At 38.3% G+C, this 14,683-nt stretch overlaps 1 non-coding gene across 1 annotated transcript; it reads right to left on the reverse strand.

Moving 5' to 3' along the window:
* Nucleotides 1-228: 228 nt before the first annotated feature.
* LOC138876626 (small nucleolar RNA R71) lies at nucleotides 229-335 on the reverse strand. Its single transcript, XR_011401970.1, has one exon. It is a non-coding gene; the product is annotated as a small nucleolar RNA R71 (small nucleolar RNA).
* Between the last annotated feature and the right edge of the window lie 14,348 nt (nucleotides 336-14,683).

Raw genomic sequence — 14,683 nt, forward strand, 5'->3', positions numbered from 1 at the left:
TGCGTTGAAGATCCTCAGCAGCATCGGAAGAATTTCCTGTCGATATGTGTCACGCAAAGGCAACCTAATGTGACACCGGAAGCAATAAAGTTGTTGTTGTTGTTTCCATTCTCGGTGATGGGAGAGGTTCAGATTTGGCTTAATTCACTCCCCATAAACTACATCACTACTTGGGAGGAATTAGTCAAGCAATTTGTGAACAAGTTCTACCCACCCAATAAGACTGCTAAACAAATTGATGAGATATTAAGCTTTAGGAAGAAACCAACAGAAACATTACAAGAAATGTGGGAAAGGTTCAATGGTATGTTGGTTAAGTGTCCACATCATGGCATTCCGGAGTAGAGGTTGGTGCAGAGGTTTTACATGGGATTGGCAGGCAGCTTAAAGGCCAACGTTGATGCTTCAGCAGGTAGAACATTTTTTAGCAAAACATTTAAAGAAAGCAAGATCCTACTTGATAAGATGGACCAAAACTCAGGATGGATGACAAGAGACTCTACAACCACTTCTGTAGTTCATTCAGTGGTTTGGACCCAAACAACTCCATAACTGAAAATATGGCCACTTTAGTGACGCAAATGAGTATCCTCACCAAAAAAATAGATGAATCAGGCCAGAAGCAGTATGTACACATAGTTGACGCAACTAATTGGGGCTTATGTACGCCATACATTAACCAACCATATGTTTGCTTGTGGAGTGCAGAAGGTGACAATCATCAATATTAGAAAGATATGAACTATGTGTCCAACTATGGCAGACATAGGCAAGGTGGTCAAAATTGGGGTCAGCAGAATCAACAATACAGACCAGTACAACAGCAGTACAATAACAACAACAATCCTGGAGCTATGCGACCACAGGGTCAAGTGGTCCTCTACCAAAGGCAACAGGGTTACAACCAACAAAATCAGTAGCAGGCTTATTAACAACCTCAATAAAAATAGATCGTGATACAAGATAATGGGTTTGCTGAACTTAAGGGAATTCTACAACAACTGATTGGGTCCACTGGAAAAATAACTGAGAGAGTAGACTCACATGAATCAGCAATAAAGGGACATTGCCTGCAGACATACAAATCAATCCAAAAGAGTAGGGCCCGAAACAGCTTATGGTAGTGAGTCTACGAAATGCTAGAGACCTAGATCTGAAGCAAGAAATTGCTCGTGAAAGCCGACCTACTGAAACATTTGTGCCAGTACCCATTGAGATAGATTATTTAACAAGGTTAACTGAGGTGACGATACAACATGCACAAGAGAACACCAGCACAGAAAAAGAGGTTGCGAAGGAGACTGAGGTAGCACAAGAAACGATAGTAGAAGTAGTGCCTGAGCAAGATAAAGCTTAAATCACAAGGAAGAAGTGACCTCCAGTACCATTCCCACAGAGATTGGCCAAGTATCAGAAAGATGAGCAGTATAATTCTTGGAGATGTTGAAGCAAATTCAGGTGAATATTCCATTGATTGATACCTTAAAGGAGATACCTGGTTATGCAAAAATGATGAAGGACTTGATGTCTCGTAAGTTCGACTTTCAAGACTTGTCCACGGTTACACTGACTTAAACTTGTAGTATTGTTGTGATGAGACCCATAGCTGAGAAGTTGTCTTACCCAGGGAGTTTCACAATTCCATGCACAATAGGCAACTATGCATTTGCTAAGGCACTTTGTGATTTGGGGGCAAGCATAAACTTGATTCCCCTTGCTATCTACAAAAGGTTTGGCATCAGAAGAGCTAGACCCATGTCCATGTTACTACAGCTGGTTGACCAGACAGTGAAGAGACCCTCTGGTATCCTTGATAATGTATTAGTATAGGTTGGGAAGTTTGTGTTCCCAGTAGATTTTGTCATTCTCGATTGTCGAGTTGACGAGGAAATTCCCATAATTTTGGGACGACCATTCTTGGCCACTGGGAGAGCTTTAGTTGACTGTGAAACTGGAGAGCTCAAAATGAGACTAAATGATGAAGAAATAACATTCAAGGTGCATAAATCAATGCGGCGACCAAGTGAATTTGCTAACTGCTCTCTAATAGAAGCCGTGGATATAATTTTGGAGGAGGAAGATGAGGCATTGAACACTAAAGACCCTCTAGCAGCCTGTCTCATGAACTTAGATGAAGCAAATGGAGAGGACTTCGCAGAGTGGATACTTGCTCTTGAAGGCCAGGGTTTCTGGAGAAGGGAGCTCGAATTTGAGCCTTTGCACTTAGAAGAAAGGAAAACTCTTCCAGCTAAGCCATCGATAGAAGAGCCAACAAAGTTGGAAATGAAACCCCTATCACCTCATCTCAGGTATGCTTTCTTGGGACCTAACTCAACTTTACCTGTTATTATCTCATCTAGTTTGTTAGATGTGCAGGCAGAATAGATGTTGCAGGTATTGATGGAGTGCAAAACTACAATTGGTTGGACTATTGCAGACATTAAGGGTATCAGCCCAGCCTTCGGTATGCATAAGATTTTACGGGAAGATGGGCACAAACCTTCTAGAGAATATCAAAGAAGGCTGAACCCCAGCATGAAAGAAGTGGTGAAGAAAGAAGTGATTAAGTGGTTAGATACGTGAATCATATTCCCCGTCTCTGACAGTAACTAGGTCAGCCAATTCAGTGTCACACCTCCTTTTTCCTACACCCCCGTAAAGGGGTATATAAGGAAGTTTTTTCCAATATAAAATGGCAATAGAAACGGGATCATTTTATTAAAAATTCAAAGTTTCCACTTGGGATAATTTTATGGTGTCCCAAGTCACCGGTTCAAATCCCGAATCGAGGAAAAAATTGACTCTGTATTATAGTCCGCGAACACAGAAATCCAGGTAAGGAATTCTGTTAACCCAGGAGAAGGTATTAGACATTCCCGAGTTCTGTGGTTCTAGCACGGTCGCTCAACTGTTATAATTGGCCTATTATCTAGTATATGTTTTAACCTATGGTGCAATTTTAAACTTTTGAGCCGCTTTTATTGAATTATTTGTTTTATTAGGAAAGATTCAACGTCATCTAAAACACATCTTGAACCACGTCACATAAATGCACCCGCGGTTTACGACACATTTCATCTAACGTTGTTGGGACTTGGATTTGGGTCACATAAATGCACACCCGAGTTTAGAAAGGTAATTTTTAAAATAGCGCGCCTAAAGCAACTATGCACTTTCAACTTTGCGAGGGCCATGGAAAATTCAACTAAATGGCGCGCCCCGATTTTTTAAGGATAAAAATTAATTAAGCAAGGGCCATGGGATTAGGGATTTCATTTAGCATGGCACGCCTCAAATTATTCCAAAAGATTGTCCTCAACTAAAGCGAATTACGGATGTTCATATCTATGTCTTTTTAAATCTGAGATCACGTGTTGAAGTTGAGAGCAATGGAGCCATGTATGTCAACTCAACATTCATCAACTACCAGCCCAAACTCATACCCAGTGCAAATAAATGGGAGCGATATGACTTAATTTAGTTATTAAAGAGATCAACCTACTCAAAATGTTGCTTCAACCCAATCGAAACATCAGCTAATTAGAAAACTGGCTTTCGATTCTCAAGTTCGTGTAAGTCTTATTGGGCTAAAACTTGGGACCCAACAGCCTATGGGAACGAAGTCCCAAATGATTCACAAACTGAATTTGTCACATGATTTTCATCCATCAAAACAAAGGAACAAAGATAAACAAAAATTAAACCAAAGCTTCGAATACACGTTATCTAGAATCGGAATTATGGCAGAAAGAAATGAACTAAATTGGAATAAAACATCTCTTTTAATTACAACCCTTTTCTATACTAAATTAAACTAGAGAAAGTATCTAAACCGGTAAAGGGCCTTTTTAACTTCAGTTATGCATACAATTAGCAAGCAACAATCCATAAATTGATTTCATGATGCACATAGAATTTGCATAGTTGAAATTAATTAAATTGTCTCAAATGAGACCAAACGTAGCATCAGAAAACATTACTAAACTCATAAATCCAGTAATGGAATTTAACAGGGTTCACACACCAAATTTAGAGGTAGTTTCAATCAATTATTCATGTAAAAACAAGCAGGAATACAAAGATCGTCATGTGTGTACCTCATTTGCAAGGAAAATCAGCTAAACCAAACCAAACCCAGATCTGAAACTGGTTGAACCAGAAAACTTGAATAGAAATGATTAAAAGTCAAGACCAAATTGAATGAAGCTCAACCCAAAATTTCAGCAGATAACAACAGCGGATATCAGTGATTTCCTTTGTATTAATGATGCAAACCCAGAATCGGAATTTTGGCTTGAACAAACTGAACAATGACCGGATCTAAAGGTGACCTCGCCGGAACCTCGAAACTCTATCAACTTGGCTTAATTTGGACTGTAGCTTCGCTTGTTGAAGATCAAAATAAGTAGCATCATTGATTGGCTCTAATTTGAAGCAAACAAGTAGCAAAATTGGGGAGGATTTTGTTTTCTTTTCCTTTTTGAAATCTAATTTCTCGCTTCTATTTTTTTCCCACTTCCCTTGTGTCATTTTTTACACTTTTTGAAATGATGTCCTTTTCTCCTTCTTTATGCCTATGTGTGTCCATTGCAGAAAAATAATTTTGAAAGGGTAAGGTCCCCCGTTCCCTTTTTTATTTGATTTTTTCTCTATGAAAAGGAATACGCCGTTGCTCTCTTTTTGAGGAAGGGTATATGGATCCCCTTTTTTGGTTTCTAAATTGTCTTTTTATATGTAGGGGTAGGGTAAAGGGTAATGGATATTTGGGTAGGGAGATTGGGCTTGGGTTGAACAGATTTTGGTGCCATTTATTTGGGTTGATTTTGGCTTTAAAATGGCCCAAGTTCCGAATTTAAACCCAATTAAATAAACTCCTTATTTCCTTCTTTTTTTCCTTTTTTAATTAAAATCCTAGAAATTAAAATCCTAGATTATCTAAAAATATGAAATTAAACTAATTAACTAATTATAAAAATTATAAAACTACTTAATCCTAAATTAAAAGAGAAAAAATCAATAAAAGTAAAAAGTGTAAAAATGAAGCATTTTTTGTGATTTTCAATTTTTATAAAACAAGTAACTACCGATTAAAAATAAAGCCTAAATGCTATGCGTAATATTTTTGGTATTTTTCATGATTTAAATAAAACTTAAACATGCAAGAAAATGCAAACAATTAATAAAAATCTACGAATTTGCAAATAATGGGAAAAATTTATTTTTCTTGAATTTATGGGAGTAATTCACATGGGGCAAAAATCACATGCTCACATTTAGTGTGTGCCAAAGAAGGGCAGTATGACGGTAGTGAAAAATAAGAAGAACGAGTTGATCTCGACACGAACAATCACAGGTTGGCGAATCTGTATGGAACAGAAAGTTGAACATGGCTACCCGGAAAGACCATTTTCCACCGCCATTCATTGATCAGATGCTAGATAGATTGGCAGGGAGGTCTCACTTCTGCTTTCTGGATGGGTACTCGGGGTATAATCAGATCTCTATTGCCCCAGAGGATAGAGAGAAAACGTCGTTCACCAACCCTTATGGTATCTATGCCTTCTGGAGAATGTAGTTTGGCCTATGCAATGCACCCACCACATTCCAAAGGTGTATGATGGTCATCTTCACAAATATGGTAGATGAAATAATGGAGGTTTTCATGGATGACTTCTCAGTGGTGGGGAACTCATTCAATGATTGCCTTATGAACTTGAGAAGAGTATTGAAGAAGTGTATTGAGACTAATCTGGTACTCAACTTGGAAAAGTGACATTTCATGGTACAGGAAGGTATAGTCTTGGGGCACCTAGTGTCGAGTAAAGGCATTGAGGTAGATCGTGCTAAGGTTGATGTGATCGAAAAGCTTCCGCCACCTATTTCCGTCAAAGCAATAAGAAGTTTCCTCGAGCACTCTAGTTTCTATAGGAGATTTATAAAAGATTTTTCCAAAATTGCTAACCCCCTGAGTAAATATCTTGAAAAAGATCACCCTTTTGTGTTTTCTAATGATTGTAGGGTAGCTTTTGAGGAATTGAAGAAGAGGCTAGTAACTACACCTATCATAATTGCACCTGATTGGCAGCAACCATTTGAGCTGATGTGTGATGCGAGTAACTATGATGTGGGAGCAGTTCTTGGGCAACAAAAAGATAAAGTCATGCATCCAATATACTACGCAAGTATAACTCTGAGTGGTGCCCAACTAAATTACACAGTGACCGAGAATGAGATGCTAGCAGTGGTGTTCGCATTTGACAAATTCAGGTCCTACCTAATAGGCTCGAAGGTAATTGTTTATACTGACCATTCTTAATCGAGAAGAAGGAGTCAAAGTTACGCCTGATTCGATGGGTGCCACTGCTGCAAGAATTTGACTTGGAGATCCATGACCGAAAGGGAACGGAGAACCAAGTGGCTGATCACTTATCTAGGCTGGAAGGAGCCGAGAAGAAGATTGAGGTGTAAGAGATTGTGGAGACTTTCCCGGATGTACAACTATTAGCCACGAGTTTTGAGGTAGCGCCATGGTATGCAAATATTACAAACTATCTGGCGAGCAATATTGTTCTTTATGACATTTCCTCTGTCCAAAAGAAAAATTTCTTTCGTGATTGTCGCATGTATTATTGGGATGAGTCTTATCTGTTTAGGATTTGTGTTGATAACATGATCCGGAGATGTATCTCTGAGATAGACCAATCTTCTATTTTGCAGGCATGTCACGCGTCACCATATGGTGGCCATTTTGGGGGAGTAAGGACAGCAGCTAAGTGTTGGAGTCGGGCTTCTACTGGGCGACATTGTTCAAAGATGCGCACTTATGGGTGAAGGGTTGTGATGAATGCCAATGAAACGGGAATATTTCCCGCCGACATGAGATGCCTATGAACCCAATTCAGGAGGTAGAAGTGTTTGATGTATGAGGAATCAATTTCATGGGGCCTTTTGTCAGCTCATATGGAAACAAGTACATACTCATAGTTATGGACTACTCTAAATGGGTGGAGGCTGCAGCACTCCCTATAAATGATGCAAAGAGGGTAATTGTTTTTTTTAGAAAGAATATATACACACGATTTGGCACTCCAAGAGCAATAATTAGTGATGGAGGCACTCACTTCTGTAATCGAGCCTTCACAAAGTTATTAGAAAAGTATGATGTACGCCACAAGGTTGCTATCCCATATCATCCACAATTGAGTGGGCAAGTGGAAGTTTCGAACAAAGAGATAAAGATCATTTTGACAAAGACTGTGAATGCTACAAGAACTGCTTGGGCGAGAAAGTTAGATGATGCACTCTGAGCCTATCGTACTGCTTTCAAAACTCCAATCGGCATGTCACCGTATAAATTGGTGTTTGGGAAGGCGTGTCACTTACCAGTGGAGTTAGAGCATAGAGCTTTGTGGGCATTGAGGCAGCTGAATCTTGATATAAAAGTTGCCAGTACAAGTAGAGTCACAGAGTTACACGAGCTTGATGAGTTTCGCTACCACACTTTTAAGAACACAAAACTATACAAAGAGAGAATGAAGATGATGCATGACAAAAATATCCTTGAGAAAAGTTTTACACCCGGAGATATGGTATTGCTTTACAATTCAAGATTGAGGCTATTTTCGGGCAAATTAAAGTCAAGATAGTCAGGACCATTTCGTGTGATAGAGATTCACCCCACTGGTGCCGTAGAGATTACTGCAGAAAATGATTGTCGCGCGTTCAGAGTCAATGGGCACAAGTTAAAACATTATGTGGGTATGGATGATGCAAAAGTAGTGTCGGTGACTCATTTGCTCGAGCCACCAATGTTGAGCGAGCTTTAAATGCGATGACCTGTGTTATGCCGCGATGTTAAACCAGGCGCTTCATGGAGGCAACCATTGTAATATTGTATAAAAAATAAAAATAAAATAAAATAAGGGGGCAGCTGGAAAAAACATTCAACGTGCGCGACAGCGCATATGGCCGCACATTTTTAGAATTCTTTGCCACAGATGCACGGCCGCGCACTAATCGCATCACCGACCGCGCACTGGGCGATGTTGGTAGGGTGTTTAATTATTTATTTTACTTTTTATTTTTATTTTTCTTCTTTTCCCTTAGTCATTTTTTTTAACAATTCCCAGCCCCCCTCCCCCCGCTAATTTATCTAACCCCGACCCCCTCCTTCTCTTAACCTAGAAATCCCAAAACCCCTCCCTTCTCCCTTACCAAGTTCGATCCCCCCCCCTCACTGTCTCATCTCCTTTCATCTATTTATGTCTTCTTCTCCCCAACCAACGTCCTCTCAATTCCATCAGGTAAGTGCCCTTGTTTAATTATTTTTTATGCCATTGTTAGGTTATTTTAATTTCTGTGTATTGTAGTAGATTTTCTCTTGTATTATAGTAGATCTCCTCTTGTATTTTTTTTCTAGTTACACTTGTTTCTATGTCGGGGTAATAGTCAAATTTCATCATGATAGGTTAGGTTGACATTGGTATATCTGTGGCGGAATTGGGGTTATCAATTGTTGTTTGGGAGTTCGGGTGAATTGTGTACTTTAGGTGTTTGTATAAATGCCACAATAAGTTTGAGAATGTAATTTTGTGACCAAGTATGCTGGTGAAGTCCGAGTAACCGCCCTTTGATCACATATCATGCCTTTCACTAATGGTGGTATTTGTTTCAAGTAGTATGATGTTATCCAAGAAACGAAGAACCACAGTTGCATCCTCCAGTGGTCACGCTGGATCATCCCGGCTACAAGCTTTTGCTAATGTTCGCCAGTATGATAGTACCAAGTTCATATCCAGAGCGGCTCAGGAACATTTTTGTCATAAGGCCTCCAAGAAACCCATACCGGAGAGGGGAATTGATATGGGGTCCCTCCAAAATGACTGTCTCAATATGTATCGTGAATTGGTCTGGCGTAGGATGGATATCTTGTTTAAAGAACCGGATGAAGCTAATTTAATGATTATGCGGGAGTTTTATGCAAACTGCCCGGAATATGAACCACGTCTACACGGTGCAGAAAAAGAGTGTGGACACCTCCATAGAGACCCTTCGGAGGGCTTACGGGTTGCCAATGTTTGGGGAAGAACCTGACGCAGAGGACTACTATGACACCCATAAAGTACCAATCCCATGGGAGATGTTCTTTATGACAATATGTGTGCCCAACAAGGAAGTAGTGTGTATTACGCTGCGGAAGAAGTTTCATTCGGCTTCGCTCACCTTTGAAGGGAAGTGTTGGCTCTACGTCATCAATAACCGCCTACTGCCTTCTTCCAATACCACTGAGGTGAATGGTCCCCGCACTGCACTGATCTGGTGTTTCATCAATAGACACGATTTTGATGTGGCTAAGGTTATTATTGACAAAATGTTCATTCGTTGCCCGGTGCAAAGGTATGGGTTCTTCTTTCCTTCATAATCACTAGATTATGCCGTTCAACATGTGTATCGGAAAACAGAGACTTGGATGGGAAAATAAAAAAGAATAGCAGTTCCGGGCTGATAAAGTGGTAATTGGGAAGGTCATGTTGCACCTGTTGAGTCAAGTAGCGATGCGTCTGATGCTCCTGGCGAGGATACTGAAGGGAAAGCTGAGGTTGTGGCTGCTTCACCCCTACACGAGCAGGTTGTTGAGGGAACCTCCGTTGTCAGATGGGACACGAGAATGACGGCCTTGGAGCAGGAAATGGAAGGGATGCGTACTTCTGTCATGGACTTGGGCACTCGAGTGGATGTCCTCGCTACCTAACATACCAAATCTGAGAGGAAGGTCATGGCTTGGCTGCGTGCGCTTGGCAGGGCTTGCCATCTCGATCCCAGCACTATTTCCGACCAGGACTGACTCTACCAGGGAAGTTTCCTTTATCTTACATTTTTTTTGTGTGCCATGGGGATACGCCACCATTTTAAGTGTGGGGTAGGGTATATGTTGTATATATATATAGTAATGTAAATTAGTTTTAGTTCTTTAGTTAGTTTGAAAGAAAAAAAATCAAAAGTTCGGCTCTTCCTGATGATGGATATCATTCGATGGGTTTCTTGAGGGATTAATGTCGAAAGGAAAAAGACAAAAAGATTTTCTGTTGTTACGTAGTGTAGTAATTCTCCCTTGGTTTTTATTTGGGCTGCGCTTCTTTTTTAAGGGTTTCCTTTGAACCGGGTGTAGTTAGTTTTGGTTTTTTTTAGAAGTAGGAACCCTTGGGCTATGAGCTTAAATGAAAACAAGGTCTCTTAACTTCGTTATGCCTTGAGAATAGTGAGTGTATTAGTGTGACGCTTAGGCTCAGTTGTTGACTCTTATATTAATGCCTTAAATTGTATGTTCTTAACTTGGCTTAAGTGCTTTGACTAGAGTGTTGTTGATGATCCAATGTTGAGTGAGTCATGTGTCATGTGCGTGTGAGGTTTGTTGTATTTTGTGCATTACATCTGATGTCTAGAACTTGCCCCGTGTGTTTGCGAAGTGAAATAATAGTTTTGTTCAGTCTTGAAAGTGATATAAGCATTTCTTTGTTGAGCCAATGATATGTTTTTACCACCTAATTGTTATGTATCTTAGTTAACCACTTTGAGCCTGTAATCCTGTTTCCTTAGCAACCACATTACAAGCCTTGCCCATTTGTTTAAATTAACCATCTATTTGAATCTTTTCACCTCTCATGAGCACTTGAATTGTTATGACTTTGTAAAAGTTAAAGTGTGGGGTGGTTGGGTGGCTTTTGAGTGGAACTAATAAAATAAGGAGAAAGGTGCACTATTTTGAAGAAAAAAAAGTAAGAGCCACTTGAATTGGAAAAAGAAAGAAAGAAAAAAATATTCCTTGATAAGTGGTGACTCTTGATAAAAAGGTGCTTAAATAATTGGGAGTTAATGTATATCGATTTGAAGGTGGAGTATGGTTTGACATAAGTGTGGGGTTCCAACTGCTAAAGTGTATGTATTAAAGTGCTTAGGGAGGTGTAGTCACTGTTATATCTAAATGTATCATACTCGTCTCGCAGCCTACATTACAACCAGTTAAAAGTCCTACTTGATCATTGACTGAATGAACTCAATTAGTAGAGTAGTACACTACGCGCAAGCCTATGGTGCATTTCTTGTGGCACATGAATGTTGTTTCTAAGAGTGAACGAATTCTTTCTATCTTGAGTTGCTAATTGTTCTTACATTGTATTGTGTGTGGAACTACTCTCTTTTGTTGTGTGAGGGCACTTGATTCATGAAGTAAAGGAAAGGTGATTCTGGACCTCTGTATAGAGTAAGTAAGTGAGTTGTGAATAATGTGTGGTGCTTGTGAGTCAATTCTTGAGGTGAAGATGTTATACTACTGTACTTGGTTTGTTGAAATACTCTTGGTGCAATGAGTTAGGAAAGCCGCTTAGTAAGGTGATGTCGATGTAAAGTGTAGTTTGATTGCTCGAGGACGAGCAATGGTTTAAGTGTGGGGTATTGATAGCAGGCTATAACTATGTATTTTGGCCACTATTTGCACTCTAAATTGGCTGCACTTTACTGATATTTGAGTGTTAAATGATAGTAAATTGCTCTGATTGAGTGTTTTATGCTTTGCAGGAGAAATTCCGGGCTACAAGGAGGTTAAGGAGTGTTTTGAGCTAATATGGAACGTTGAAGGCCAAGTAAAAACTTATCGAGTAAATTGGGAGTTCATTAGAGGATCAAAGGATGTTAGCGCACTTAAAAAGAAGAATGAAGAAGAGTGCAGAAAATGGTCTATGTGCACGGCCACGCACTGGGCCGCGCAAGTCAGGCAGAAATTGTACAAAGTGTGCGGCCAGATGCGCGGCCGTGCACGACCCTCTGAGAAAAATTATTTTAGGGCTAAAATTGTAATTCTAGAGGGGACTTTACTTGACCTATATGAAGCCTAGCTCACCCAAAAAGAGGGTATCTTAGTTTTTAGAAGAAGTTCGAAGGAAAAAACAGGCAAGGAGCAAGACGGAAGATTCAGAAACGAGTTTTTATCTTTCTTCTTCCTTTTTTTATCATTGATGATGAATTCTTCTATTGTAGATATGAAAACAATTATGATTAGCTAAACTCCTAATATAGGATTTTGATGGAACCTATTGGAGGATGATTTTCCTATTACGTTAATATAGATTTATCGTAGTATTCTCTCTATTTGTTCAACTATATTATTATTGTTGTTGATTGAAGGGCCCTCAATTAACTGTGCCTATTTAGTATGTATTACTCGGGAGAGAGTGCATATTTAGGTAGTTGTTGAATAACATCGCTCCTAATGTATATGAGGGATCAATACGAAGTGTTTAAAGGTGGAATTAGGGATAATGAAACTTTAGTGCAATCTGAATGAGTTGTACTTAAGGCCAGCTAGCGTATTCAGGAGAATATATCTAGTATATTGTCGTAATTACTCGGGAGAGAGTTACGACAGTCAGGGTGCTCATGATCGGTAGAGAAGACTTAGATAAATTTTTAGAAGACGTAGCGGAAAGGATTCCGACAATAGGGGAAATCATAACCATAGATCATTCCAATTCTTGTCTACAACCCGTTCGTAGTTAGTTATTATTTATTGAAGTTTCATTACGTAATTTTTAGTTAGTAAACATCCAATTTGCTACTTTAATATTTCTGAATATTGATTACGTGAATTTGTGTGAGTCTATAGTTGTGTTTAATAGGTTTATTCCTCGTGGGATTCGACTCTGGACTTATTGACCGAAATATATCTACAACAATTGTTTAGTACTTTTTATAAGGCATAGTTGGGGGTGATCAATGACGACTGACTGATTCACCAGATCGACGAAAGAAGAAAGCTAGTTCACGATTTGTCACATTATGCGCTAACAGGTAAAGTATTTTTGCAACTTGTTCCTCAACGGTAGTTCGAAGTGTTGGTCTAAGACCACCCTCTCTAACTAATATCTTACATAGACTGATAAAGGCTGAAGGGGTCATTCTCAAGATATTACGACAAAGTTCAGTTGAGAATAAATAACTCAGTAATTCATTTCTGACTTGTTCTCCTTCAATTCGTAAATCATGTGTGATCGTACGTCGATCATTTTCAATTTCACATGTATAATGCCAAAACCAGACAACAACTAAGCAAGCAGCATATGCGGCTAACGAGCTTAATTGTCGTGATATTTGTCTATTATTTTATTATTCCGATCATCAATCTATACTAAAATTGAATGAGATCATCGTCAATAAATTAAGTTAGAAAATAAAATACTTGGAATAAATAACAGATCCAAGATGCTAGACCTTAGCCATACTTAAAATACTAGTTTTCAGTATGTCTCTAATGTCAAGAATAAAAAGTGATGGACAAATCTTGACTGAATACATATATATATATATATATATATATATATATATATATAAAACCACATTACCAGATTACACTTCAATCTTTTTCCAGAACCAAACCATCATTTAACCATATACTTAAGTCATGCAAACAAAAATCTCCATAACCAGAAGATAAAGTTGCAACACAAAACGCGATATGGACGGGTAGACCTTAAGCTATAACTTATTACTTGGTGAATCATATTAGCAAACCATACTACTCATCAAATATTTACGTCATGCAAATAAGAATCTTCAAAATAATCATACATTTTTTCAATATAGTAGGAGATGAACTATTCAAACGGTTAGATATAGTTGCAACAAGAACTAAAACACATGATAATTGACCAAAAAAAAGAAAAGAAGAGAAAGTACTTGTATCTTGGAAACAAGATCAGAAACCTAATTAAAGAAAAAAGTTAACAATATTTAGCAATAAAAAAGTAGAACAATGGAAGAACCATAATAAACAAAAGCGGCAGACTATTCAAAAGCTTACAGGAGAATGAAGGAAGACAGTAGGTTTAGGTTGGACTTGGAGTTAAAATAATAAAATAAGGAAAAGGGTAAAGTAGGATTAATAAATAGTAAATAAGGGTATAGTTGGAAAGAAAAATACGTAACGATCCGACCACACCAAATCGGACGTTAGGTAAAATGGTTCTTTTGTTATTACGTAACAATTACAACGAATTTTAAATAACAATCAAAACAACATTATAATTATAATAACGATACAATACGATACAACGGGTAACAACCATCCAGACAAGCCGTAAATTCCAAAATATTAACTGATTAAACAAAGAAAACATATTATAACCAATGCCGTATGCAAGAGTTTATGCAAGTGTGTACCACCCATTATCACAACTCAACTTATATGTGTGTTTGAATCTGGAGCCGTAGAGGTTTTGGTGCTTTACTTCTTGTTGACTTGTCCCAAATTGATATTTATTTTATATTATATTTAAACGAAATATTATTTCATGTTCCTCCCATTTGTTCCCCTTTCTGAGAGTCCTTAGCTACGGACTCTCTAAATTAACAAGTCGGACCAGAAGAATGCAACGAGGATTGGTTGCTTGGTAGCACTGGGGATACAAATCGAATCAGAAAACCGCACCAAATCGAAAAGTCAAACCAATCCGATTTAAAAATTCGATAAAGTTTGGTTTGATTTGACTTGGTATTGAGTGAAAAAATCACAAACCAAACCGACATATAAATATATATATATATATTTATATATATTTTTTTAAAATTTTATATAGAATTTTCTTTAAAAAAAATGTCTAGATATATTAGAGATTCTCTTACGGAATATAAT

This window comes from Nicotiana sylvestris, chromosome 8, assembly GCF_000393655.2.
Source record: "Nicotiana sylvestris chromosome 8, ASM39365v2, whole genome shotgun sequence".
NCBI classification, from domain to species: domain Eukaryota; kingdom Viridiplantae; phylum Streptophyta; class Magnoliopsida; order Solanales; family Solanaceae; genus Nicotiana; species Nicotiana sylvestris.